The 11,307-nt window shown below is 37.6% G+C and overlaps 1 pseudogene; it reads right to left on the reverse strand.

The window, feature by feature from the left end:
• Positions 1 to 274: 274 nt before the first annotated feature.
• On the reverse strand, positions 275 to 2,320 carry LOC122753640 (annotated as a pseudogene).
• Between the last annotated feature and the right edge of the window lie 8,987 nt (positions 2,321 to 11,307).

Below are 11,307 nucleotides of genomic sequence, written 5' to 3' on the forward strand. Positions count from 1 at the left end.
CAAAATGTGTGAAATATTTTGAGGGTCAAGCCACCAAAGTACATGAAATCACATACATGGATAGATAGATAGATAGACAGACAGACATACACATATGCACATATACATATGTGCATATATATTATATATATAGGTTTTCTTTTTCATTTTTAATATTTTTTTAATTTTCAACATCCTCAGTAGAAACAAAAAGATACTTAATGTATTCAAAGTTACAGGAATGTTTCTCTCTTCCCTACCCCCTTATTTTGATCTAGAAGCATCAACAGGCATCTTAGGATTTACACAAGGCCACCTTGACAGCATGAACAATGGCATCCTTGTCGATGCCAAACAGCTTCAATAGCTCTGCTGGCTTCCTGCTTCTGGAGACGCTGGCAACTGCCAAGTGGCTGACAGTGATGCCAGGTTCAGCCACTATGGCAGAAGCCACAGCCTCTTCTATGCCACCCTCATAATAATGGTCTTCCACAGTCAGGATGCGGCCATGGGTTGCACAGGCACTGTCAAGATTGAGCTTCTTATCCAAGGGCTTGATGGTATAGGGATCAAGCATTCGAATATTGAGCTTTTCTTTCTTCAGCTGCTCAGCAGCTGCAAAGGCTTCATGGAGGGTCACCCCAGTTCCAATCATGGTCACCTGGTCATCCTTGCTCTTCAGGACCACCTTAGCCTGGCCAACCTGGAAGTTTTCATTATTGTAAATGATCGCATTTTCCATGCAGGTGCTCCTTATGAAACAGATGCCCTTAGTGTTGGCAGCTAACTCTACTGCTTTCTCAGTAACCAAAGCATCACTTGGGTAAAAGACTGTCCCATTGGGAATGCTTCAGAACATGGCAAGATCTTCAAGGGCCATCTGAGAAGGCCCATCTTTACCAGTGGACACTCCACAATGCAAGCCACACAGGTTGATGTTGCTCTCAGAGATGGCTGTCATCTGGATCTGGTTGAAGGCCCTAGTGAAGAAGGCAGAAAAGGTGCTGCAGAAAGGTATGGTCTGGTCCTATGTGGTGCAGCCCACCACAATGCTCACCATGTTCTGTTCTGCAATGAAACACTCAGCGAAGTAATTGGGATGTTCCTTCTTGAAGAGCTCTGAAAAAGTCGAATTTTTGGTGTCCCCTTCCAGGAAAATCATATGGTCACTGGTGTGCCCCAGTTTGGCCAGGGCCATGCCATGGGCTTTGTGGGTGTCCATCTTGTTTCCAGGTTTGTAATTTGGAGGAGAGGGGCATCCAGATGTTGGTGATGTTCACTGTTGGGGCATCCTCTTTGGGGAGGGTAGCTAGAATCTTCTCGCTTTGGATTTGGCCATAAATTTCCTCAATGACCTGTTCTGCCATTTTTGAGGGAGGGGCTCCCCATGCCAAGATTCCTTATCTTCCACACCCAAGATTCCTCTGTCCTTATATGTCTTTGCAATGACACCCAGTGGCTTGTAAAGAATTAATTGTTATTTGAGGTGTGCACTGACCTGGGGCTCCACAAACCGCATGGTGCTCCACCCACTAGTTGTAGCCTTTGCCATGGTGCTGGCACTTCAGGTCATCACCACTCACCGATGCCTACATGGGCCTGGCAAAAGTATAATGATTGGAAGCCTAGTGAGGGCAGTCATGTGACTGTCAGAGCAGCCATCCAATTGCTGGGGGCTGTGTGGAGTGTGCAGGGAGGAAGGAAGTTTTTTGTTTTTTTGTTTTTTCCTTTCCGGCATTCTGCCTGGAAGCTGGAAGACTACAGGAGCTCTGCTGTGTATTCTCAGGTGATTCCTGGGTGGTGGTATTTTTCAGGTTGTATAATTTCCCTTTCCCCGTTTTATTTCCTTTCCCTGGATCCTACTGCTCCTGTTTGTATTTTTTTTTTAAGTTCATTCTTGTTAAAATAAATCCTGTTCTGTTTTGAGGGAGGCTGCCAGTCTCCTTCCTTGTCCCAATATTGCGGCGAGCTGCTTAGCTAGCACTCCCCAATTAAGAATTGGTCCCTACCGGCTTGTGCTTTCCCAGTGCCTGATCTTCCGCTAGTTCAACAGCTCAGCCTCTGCCAGGAAGCCCGCCTCAGCCCAGACTGCATAGAGGATGGGAGCTGCATGATCCTGGGAGAGCACAAAGTGGTAGTTGCTGGGGTCCCTGGGGTCCTGGAACTTGTATTCCATGGCGTGGAAGAAGAGAACAGCCATGATCTCTGCCACACTGCAGGATGATGTGGGGTGGCCTGAGCTGGCCGTAGTGGTGGCTTGGCTGGAGTTGATGTGCAGCTGGTTGGCGGTATCCTTCAGCGCCTGCAGTTTCTGTTGGTCCAGCTTATGGTAATCCTCCATGGTAAAGGGGGTTAGTATATACATACACACATATACATATATAGATATCTATATACATATACACACACATATATATGTAGTACACACACATAGATATACATATACACAAACATTCAATAAAAAGCAATCTTTGACGAAATAAAGAATAACAAATATTCAACGCCCATGTCAGAGTCATGTAAGTGGAATGAAATAATAATACATTCATAGTTATTTCATAGTTTTAATGCCACATCAGTCACACTATCAAAGGCTACTTTACAAAAATCTGTTAAGATAATTTTAAAATTGTATGGGAAAAGACAGACTATCAGAGGAAACAATAATAAGGGGGATGAAGGGAGAAGAGTATTTCCTGACTATACACCTCTATTATAAAACAATAGTCATCTAATACATTGGGTAATGGTTAAAACAGATAATTGGATAAATGAAAGAGACTAGAAAAGAGTAACTTATAAATATTACAGCTCAATAAACTCGAATTCCATAAGCCCTATTAGATTTAACAATTAAGACTTCCTGGTAATTTTGGAGAGAATAGTTTTGCTAGAATAGTGAGGGAGAAAGCCAGTCTATTGGGAATTAAGAAGAGAGTGAACAAAAAGGAAGTGGAATTTAGTCATATAATAAAGGAGATCTATATGATGACAGCTCTCAAGGATGGATGGATCTAGTGAGGTGGTTTGTTTTTGTTTTTGTTTTTTTTCCCAGAATAAAGGAGACATGGACATATTTGTAAGACTTCTTAATTTGGCCCATTAGAAGAATTATCTTTGATGAGGACTTCACTTAGAAAGTGAGATAGTCTTGAGATTGGAGGAAAAAGATGGATTGTATTTGAGAAATTGAATAGTTCGTTCAATGATCCTGAGTTGTTCCTTGGGGAGAAAACTACCTTTTTCCCCCAGTTTTTTTCTAATGTTCATGATTAGAATCAGTAGCAGAATGAGGGATAGTACATTGCTTGCTTCTTTTTCTTATATTTGCACTCTTCTTCTATCCAGTTCCAAAATTTGAGAAAAACCTTATCTTTAAAACTTTTTTTCCCCCAAAGAAATACCTACTTTCTTCATAAAGTAGACCAACTGGAAATTGGAAACAAATTTTCCAATGACCTCCAGAGGAGTTAAGGGGAGCTCCAAAGGCAGCTCACTGGTGATTTGTCATCTTGTTTACAGGTTATCAGGGCTTGGTTTTTTAAGGAGAACATTTCATTCCATTTATGATTGTATAAATTATGGTTGAAGGCAGTTTTTGTTTCTGTCAGTTGCTGCAGCTGCGTGGGGACTATGTTAGGAGAATTTGATATACTATTGACATTTTTTATGAAAGCTGTGTCAGGTTTTATTTGTGCAGATGATGGCTGAGAGACCCAAGTGACTGTCACTTATTACTGAGAACATCAAATAAAATAAGCAGATGGGAATGAAGTAAGCCCAAACAAGGGATGGCAAAAAAGTTATGCTATTCCATGTCATGTATAAAGTATATAATGAGCAGCTTGGTCTTTAAGAAAAGGCTGCTTTCCTTGATCCTCAAATGAAGTAGGCCATTAATGTAAACATAAGGCAATGTGCTTTACTGAGAAGGACCCTGTATTTGGAATTAGGAGCCTTGGATTTGAACCCTGCCCCTGATATTTATTGACAAATTATTTTGGCTTAATCCTCAATTTTGTAACTTATAAATACACACACACACACACACATATACACACACATACATATACATAGAATACATTACATCACATGTATCTACCTATCATAAGAAGGTTTCCAGTAACAATAGCATAATTTTGTTGGGAGGAAAGAGCTCCTTAAGCTCCTGATAATTATTAAATGTGTGTAAAGTATCATTAATATTGAAACCATGGTGAGACAGTTATGCAGAGTGTGTGCACAGCTAACCTTGAAGGTAGGAAGGCATGCGCTTAAGTCCCACTATTGACACATACTGGCTGTGGGATTTGAGTAAATCATTTAAACTCTCAGGGCTTCAGGCAGCTAAATCTGTAAGTTTCAGAGGCTGCAGCAACTTGCATTGGTAGAGAAAGTTTCCTCACTCTTGTCCCTATACACTTAAAAATAATTTTTTTTGCAGGGCAATGAGGGTTAAGTGACTTCCCCAGGGTCACACGGCTAGTACATATCAAGTGTTTGAGGCTGGATTTGAACTCAGGTCCTCCTTGAATCCAGGCCTGGTGCTTTACCCACTGCACCACCTAGCTATCCCCTATATACTTTTAAACTAAAAACCCCTTCCAAATAGACTTCTTTGAAACTTTTTTACAACAGGATGAAGTTTGATTTGTATGTGTGCATATGTATGTACATATGTATATAACACATATATACCTATAAATGAAACATATATATAAAAACATTTGTATAACACACATATATATGTTGTTAATAACAATTGACATTTTAAGTTTATTAAATATTTTATATTATTTCATAACTCTCACGAAAATCCTTCCACTTCCTAGAGGTCAGAACAGTTTTCCATCTTTATTTTTTGCCCAGCATATAGTAAAACTCCTGGGATATAGTAAATGCTTAACAAATGTAAATAACTGTCTGATTGACTGATAAAAGTCAGCATTATCCCCATTTTCTAAATATTGAAATTGAGATTAAGAGAAAGGTCTTATATGATATCACACAGTTGATAATTGACAGTATTGGAGATTAAACCCAATTATTCTGAATCCAGTTCATTTGCTTATCAGGATGGTAACAAAATTAAAAACTAGGACTCCAATTCTAAGATGTACCTACAACTATAATTATGTTATTTCCTTCAATAATGCAGTTCAGAGAATTCACCCAATGGGCTGAGGTTCTTCCTTCATATGAAACGCCAATGGACCATGTTGAGTGTTGAGTAATTAGTCATCCTCATCATCTGATTATAGCCAATATTGTTCAATCCTTTATTTCTTTATTTATGTTTTTTACCACTTCTCATGGATCATTATTTTATTGGTTGGCAGCCTGCTTATATCACCAGGAGCATGATCTTCAATTTCAATCCTTTATAGAATGAAGTGTTCCATGGCTTACAATAGTTTATCATCCCTGGAAGAACATTGGTATCAAAGAGATGGTCTTTGGTACAGGCAGAAATTTATGGTCATTAATAGGTCCTTCAAACTTTTTTTTCTTTCTTTTTTCTGCAGGCCAATGGGGGTTAAGTGACTTGCCAAGGGTCACACAGCTAGTAAGTTTCAAGTGTCTGAGGCTGGATTTGAACTCAGGTCCTCCTGAATCCAGGGTTTGTCCTTTATCCACTGTGCCACCTAGCTGCTCCTGGTCCTTAATTTTTTCAAAGGCAATCTAGTATGTTCCATTCCCTCTGTTCTACTATTCTATCCTGATCCACTTATAATCTATTTGTAATCTTTGTAAGATATAGATATAGATAATGATATTGATACAAACATAAATATACATATACATATACACACATTAGGTTATACATCTAAATGTTTACAATAGTATAGACAAAAGTTGTAGAATAATATATTTAGATGTAGAAAGAATGCCAGAGTGTATCTGGTGCAGGACCTTTATTTTACAGGTGAAGAAACTGAGCCTAATGAGGTTAAGTAATTTGCCCAAGGTCACACTAGTACTAAGCATTATTTATTAGTAGTTAAGTAAGCCTTAGGGTATACTTATTTCAAAGGAATTCTATACATAGCTCTTTGAAATTTGCATTTGGGGTCTAGTTTTTTTAAAGAAAATTAAAATTCAAACAAAGATAAAGGACCATTTTGTTTATAAAAAAATAATGGGAGCACCACACAAGAGAGAAAAGTTATTTTATTAGTGATGTTTCCACAGCACTGCCTAGAATGCAACCTGAATGAACTTATCAAAGAATATACATATGAATATTTTCTAGTAGAAATAATTGTGGTTTCTTTTTCCAAAATAATGATTTATGACTTTTATATGGTGCTCTAGTATTCTTATAGGATTCTCCCAACAAGCTTAATGATGCATGGTACTTTCTGTTTGCTAATGCAATTTTCATTTTCTTGTCAGAAAAGTTTATAATTGGCTGTTTTTAACATCAAAATTTCAAATAAGATTGACAGGCTGTGAAAATCACCCATTTCTGCTGGAAAATTGATACCAACAAGCATAGATGGTGCAGGTAAGGAAATACCTGGATGCTTCCATTCAGAAAATTTGAAGGAGACTTGATTAGGCTTATATGTTTTAATAGTTAAATCTTATTATATAAAATAATGTCCAAAATCATAATAAATTATACTAGAAATGGTAACTATTAACATGTCATCAACACTTTTAATTTATATTAAAGCAATGATTAGTTAAGCCTAAGCAAAATGGCAATTCTCCTAATATCTAGATGCATATTTAGCTTGACATTTTTACAATGCATCATTTATTTTAACAGAATAGACAATGAAATAACCCATGCTTTTCCAACTAGTCAAAAGAACTTAATAATTTCATGTTAAATCATTTCCTATGGATCACTGCAAATGTAGTTAGTTTCCATTTCTAATTTCAGGGTACTATAACTATAGACCATGCAATTAAGCTTACTGTTTAATACAAATAACCTTCATTTAATTGTTCATTTCAGGAAAGTGTATTCTGGGAGTTACTTTTGGTACTGAGATGCTATTTTGAGCTGAGTTGCTTTAACATTTAAAAATATATATATTAAATGTGGATTTGTTCAAAATATAAGGAAAATTAATGATCCTGTCCATTTCTTGAATTCAAGCAAGGTGGCTTTTTTAAGAATCAAGAGGAGATATAATATATATTTGACAATATACTGTTAAAAAGAATCCAGGAGATGGTATGTATAAGGTATACACTATTGCATTGTAGTCTTAATTTCCTCATATGATCAATAAGTGTAAAATCTCCTGCCTTTCCATCTCTTTCTACCTTAATTCTTTGAAATCTGTTCTTTATCTCTCATCATGACTTTCAGCTTCTCTATCCTGTTTTCCTATTCCATCACCCTGCTCTAGCTTCCCTTTCAGTCTTTAATCTTAACCCTTCAGGTAATCAGTTCAGCTATGTACTCTCCTTTATTCCTTTCATGCCTTACGCTTATATCCTTCAATCTTTGCCAATCCTTAATCCTGAATCAACCCCAACATCTATAAGCCTTCCTTCTGGAAAAAAGCCACATAATTCTTTCAACTTGGTAGAAAAAAAATTGATCTAACTTTAACTGCCCCATCTCTGATATTTGACATTCCTTTTGTTCTTTTGGGCTTAACATCTAATCTATTCCTAAAGTGAATGTTCTGATATATTTCATTCTCTGTCTTTGGTTCCAACTCATTCCTGAAACCCTGTACATATCAGCAAATTAAGTTATCTTTCATCTATTTAGTAAATTATGGCTGGGCATTGTGAGTCATCTCTCATATAACACACCACAATAATTCTTTCTATCTTTACCTGTTTCTTTACCCTTGACTATTTTGTAACAGGTCAAATTTTGAAATCAATAAGAAAAACATGAATTTAAATAATTAATTAATGTCGGGTACTGGGATAGATGCCAGAGATACAAATATAAAATTTAAATAGTCCTTGCCTTCACTGAGTTTACATTCTACTGGAGGGGCAGCTAGGTGGCACAGTGGATAAAGCACCGGCCCTGAATTCAGGAGGACCTGAGTTCAAATATGCCTCAGACACTTGACACTTACTACCTGTGTGACCCTGGGCAAGTCAGTTAACCCTCATTGCCCCACAAAACAACAACAACAACAAACATTCTACTGGAAGAATAAAACGGAACTAACCAATAATCTGGGCATTTATAGGAGTTTTAAGGGGAGCCATGGGGCAATAGATTGTCTTTCCATTTCTAAAATCAATGGCACACTGAGATGATTACAATTCCTCAAGAAAGAGTTGAAATGAGTACAGTTGCAAGAGAAATGGCAAGCTGCTAATATTTGTTATCATATTCCCTTGGTTGATTCCTGGATAGGCTGAAGCACAGTGTGGGTAGGTTATATAGAAGGATGAGGTAAAGTCTGACTCACATTCACCTTATAGTTAGGGTAGGCAGCTCTGTTCTAGGACCAAATGAAATAATTACTTTGGGCAGGAAGGGTTTGTCCTTCTTCAAAAGACTAACCATTCTTCTTTAGCTCTCGATCACATACTCTGTGGTCTCCTGAAAGAATTTGTCCCTTGGGAGAAAGAGGATCTGTCTGTGACTATTGCCTCTGCCATTTGGTACCTTAGATACATATTTCACCTGTAATGGGACTCAATTTCTTCATTTTTAAAATGAGCGTGTTGGAGTGCATGGCCCCTAAAAATCTTTTTGGGCTTTTGAATTCTATACTGCTCTGATACTATTAAGATACCTAGCTGATGAAATGGATAGTAAATTACTCAATAAACATTTACTAAGAGCCTATTATATGCCATCCATTGTCCAAGGCACTGGGGATGCAAAAAAAGAGTCAAAAGACAGCCATCCTCAAGTAGTTCACAATCTATTGAAGGAAGCATCAAGCAAAGAAATATGTCAAAATAAGGTATATATGAATTAAACAGCATGTAAATAAGAGAGGGTAGGCACTAAAATTGTGGGGTTGGGAAAGATCCTATAAAAGATCAAATTTTATTTGTCCTTTAAAGGAAGTTAAGGAAGCCAGTAGGCAGACATAAGTAGAGAAACCATTCTAGGCATTTCAGACAGCCAGAGAAAATTCTCAGAGTCAAGAGATGGAGGGTCTTGTTCATTGAAAAGCCAAGAGGGCAATGTCACAGAATAAGTGGCAGGGAGTAAGCTTTAATAAGACTGGAAAGATAGGAGGTGGCTAGGTTGTGAAGGGATTTGAACACCAAACAGGATTTTGTATTTGATCCTTCAGGCAAAAGGGAACCACTGGAATTTCTTGAATAGGGTGATGATATGGTTGGATGTGTACTTTAGAGAAATCAGTTTTTGTTGATGAATGGACAGGATTTAATAGAGTCTTGAACCTGGATTCAGAAAGAATTGAGTATAAATTTGCCCTCTGACACTTACTGGCAAGTTTTTTGACTGTACAAGTCACAAAACCGCTATCTGCCTCAGTTTCCTTATCTATAAAATGAAATAATAATAGCATCTACTTCCCAGGGTTGTTGTGAAGATACTAGTATTTGTAAGAGCTTCACAAATGGTAAAACTCTATACACGTGTTAGTTGTCATCGTCATCATCCTTGTCATTGTCTTCTTAGTTGTCACCATCATTGTCATCATCAGCGTCATGTTATGATACATCATTCCCTACTTGTTTCTTTTTCCATTTCTAGCTATTTGACCCTTTCCATGGTTCCCTATCTTTCAAAACTAAAATTAATGGATTGAAATATAAAAGAGACAAATTTAAGTTTGGTGCCAGGAAATACAATAATAAAAACAGGAATTCCTTAGGAACTGAGATAGCCCAATAATGCCCCTCAATGAGAGTCTTCAACAAATAGTTGTATGATGACTCTCAGAGTCTTTTGTAGAGTTAGCAATGATCACTTAATGACAAATTGAATGGCCTTTTCTCAGTTCCAATGCTTCTTTTTGCCTCTTCAGAATTTGACAATTTGATTGCTTTCTGGCTACTTTCTCTTTTATTGAAGTCTTCATCTATTATTTCTTCTACATGTCTTCTGCCCACTCGTATAGCCAAAATTTTTGTATTTGCCCTTCAACCCTTTTCACCTGGATTACTTCAATAGTTTTCTAAATAGTCTCCCTCCATCAGATTTCTCCCCATTCTTTTTTTTTTTTTTTTTTTTTTTTTTTTAGTGAGGCAATTGGGTTTAAGTGACTTGCTAAGAGTCACACAGCTAGTAAGTGTTAAGTGTCTGAGGCTGGATTTGAACTCAGGTACTTGTAATTCCAGGGCCAGTGCTCTATCCACTGCGCCACCTAGCTGCCCCTACATTTCTCCCCATTCTAATCCATCCTTCACTCAGCAGTCAAGATGATTCTCCTAAAACAGAAGTTTGACCATGTCACCCCCTGTTTAGGCACTGCAAAGAATCCCTATTGCCTGCAAGATTGAATTTAAATTCCTCTGTCATATACTTCTTTCTTTGAGGGAGCTATGGGGTGCAGAGCATAGAGTGATGTCCTGCAGTTGGGAAAACCTGAGTTCAAATCCAGACTCAAACACTTACTAGTTATGTGACCATGATCAAATATCTTAACCTCTGTTTGCCTCAATTTCTTCAACTGTAAAATGAGGATAATAACAGAACCTAACTCTTTGGCTTGTTGTGAGGATCAAATAAGTTATTATTTGTAAAAGAAATGCTTAGCACTGCATGTGATAGATGATTTATTGTTTTTTCTTACAAACTGGGCAATTATAATCCCCACAAGCACATAGCTATCCCTGTAAAAAAGCTTATTCCCTTATCTTCCCTGCCCTTTACAAACAGGACAGATACACTATCCTATTTTCTATGGAGGAACTTATTACCAGAAAAAAGATGTTTAATGATCATGAGCAAAGGAACAACCTCTGTAACACATTTCTACCAATACAATATTGAGAGACCTGGCAAATAGCCTACAACATGTTGGACAACATTTTCATGTAACATGGACAGAATGTTTTTTTGCAGGGAAATAAGATTTAAGTGACTTGCCCAGGGTCAGACAGCTAATAAGTATCAACTGTCTGAGGCTGGATTTGAACTCAGGCCCTCCTGAATTCAGGGCCAGTGCTTTATCCACTGTGCCACCTAGCTGTTCCCCATGGACAGAATTTAACAGAATGAGAAAACAGAGATTTTTACTCACATCAATACAATCATAAACTTATCAAAGTACTGGAGTACAAGAAAGAACTAAGTGGCACAGCTAATAGAGAACTGGACATGGAGTAAGGAAGGCAAGACTTAAAATCTAGTCCGAGACTTGTCCTACCTATATGACCATAGGCAACTTAGTCTTGATGAACACC

This window comes from Dromiciops gliroides, chromosome 1 (assembly GCF_019393635.1).
Source record: "Dromiciops gliroides isolate mDroGli1 chromosome 1, mDroGli1.pri, whole genome shotgun sequence".
NCBI classification, from domain to species: Eukaryota; Metazoa; Chordata; class Mammalia; order Microbiotheria; family Microbiotheriidae; genus Dromiciops; species Dromiciops gliroides.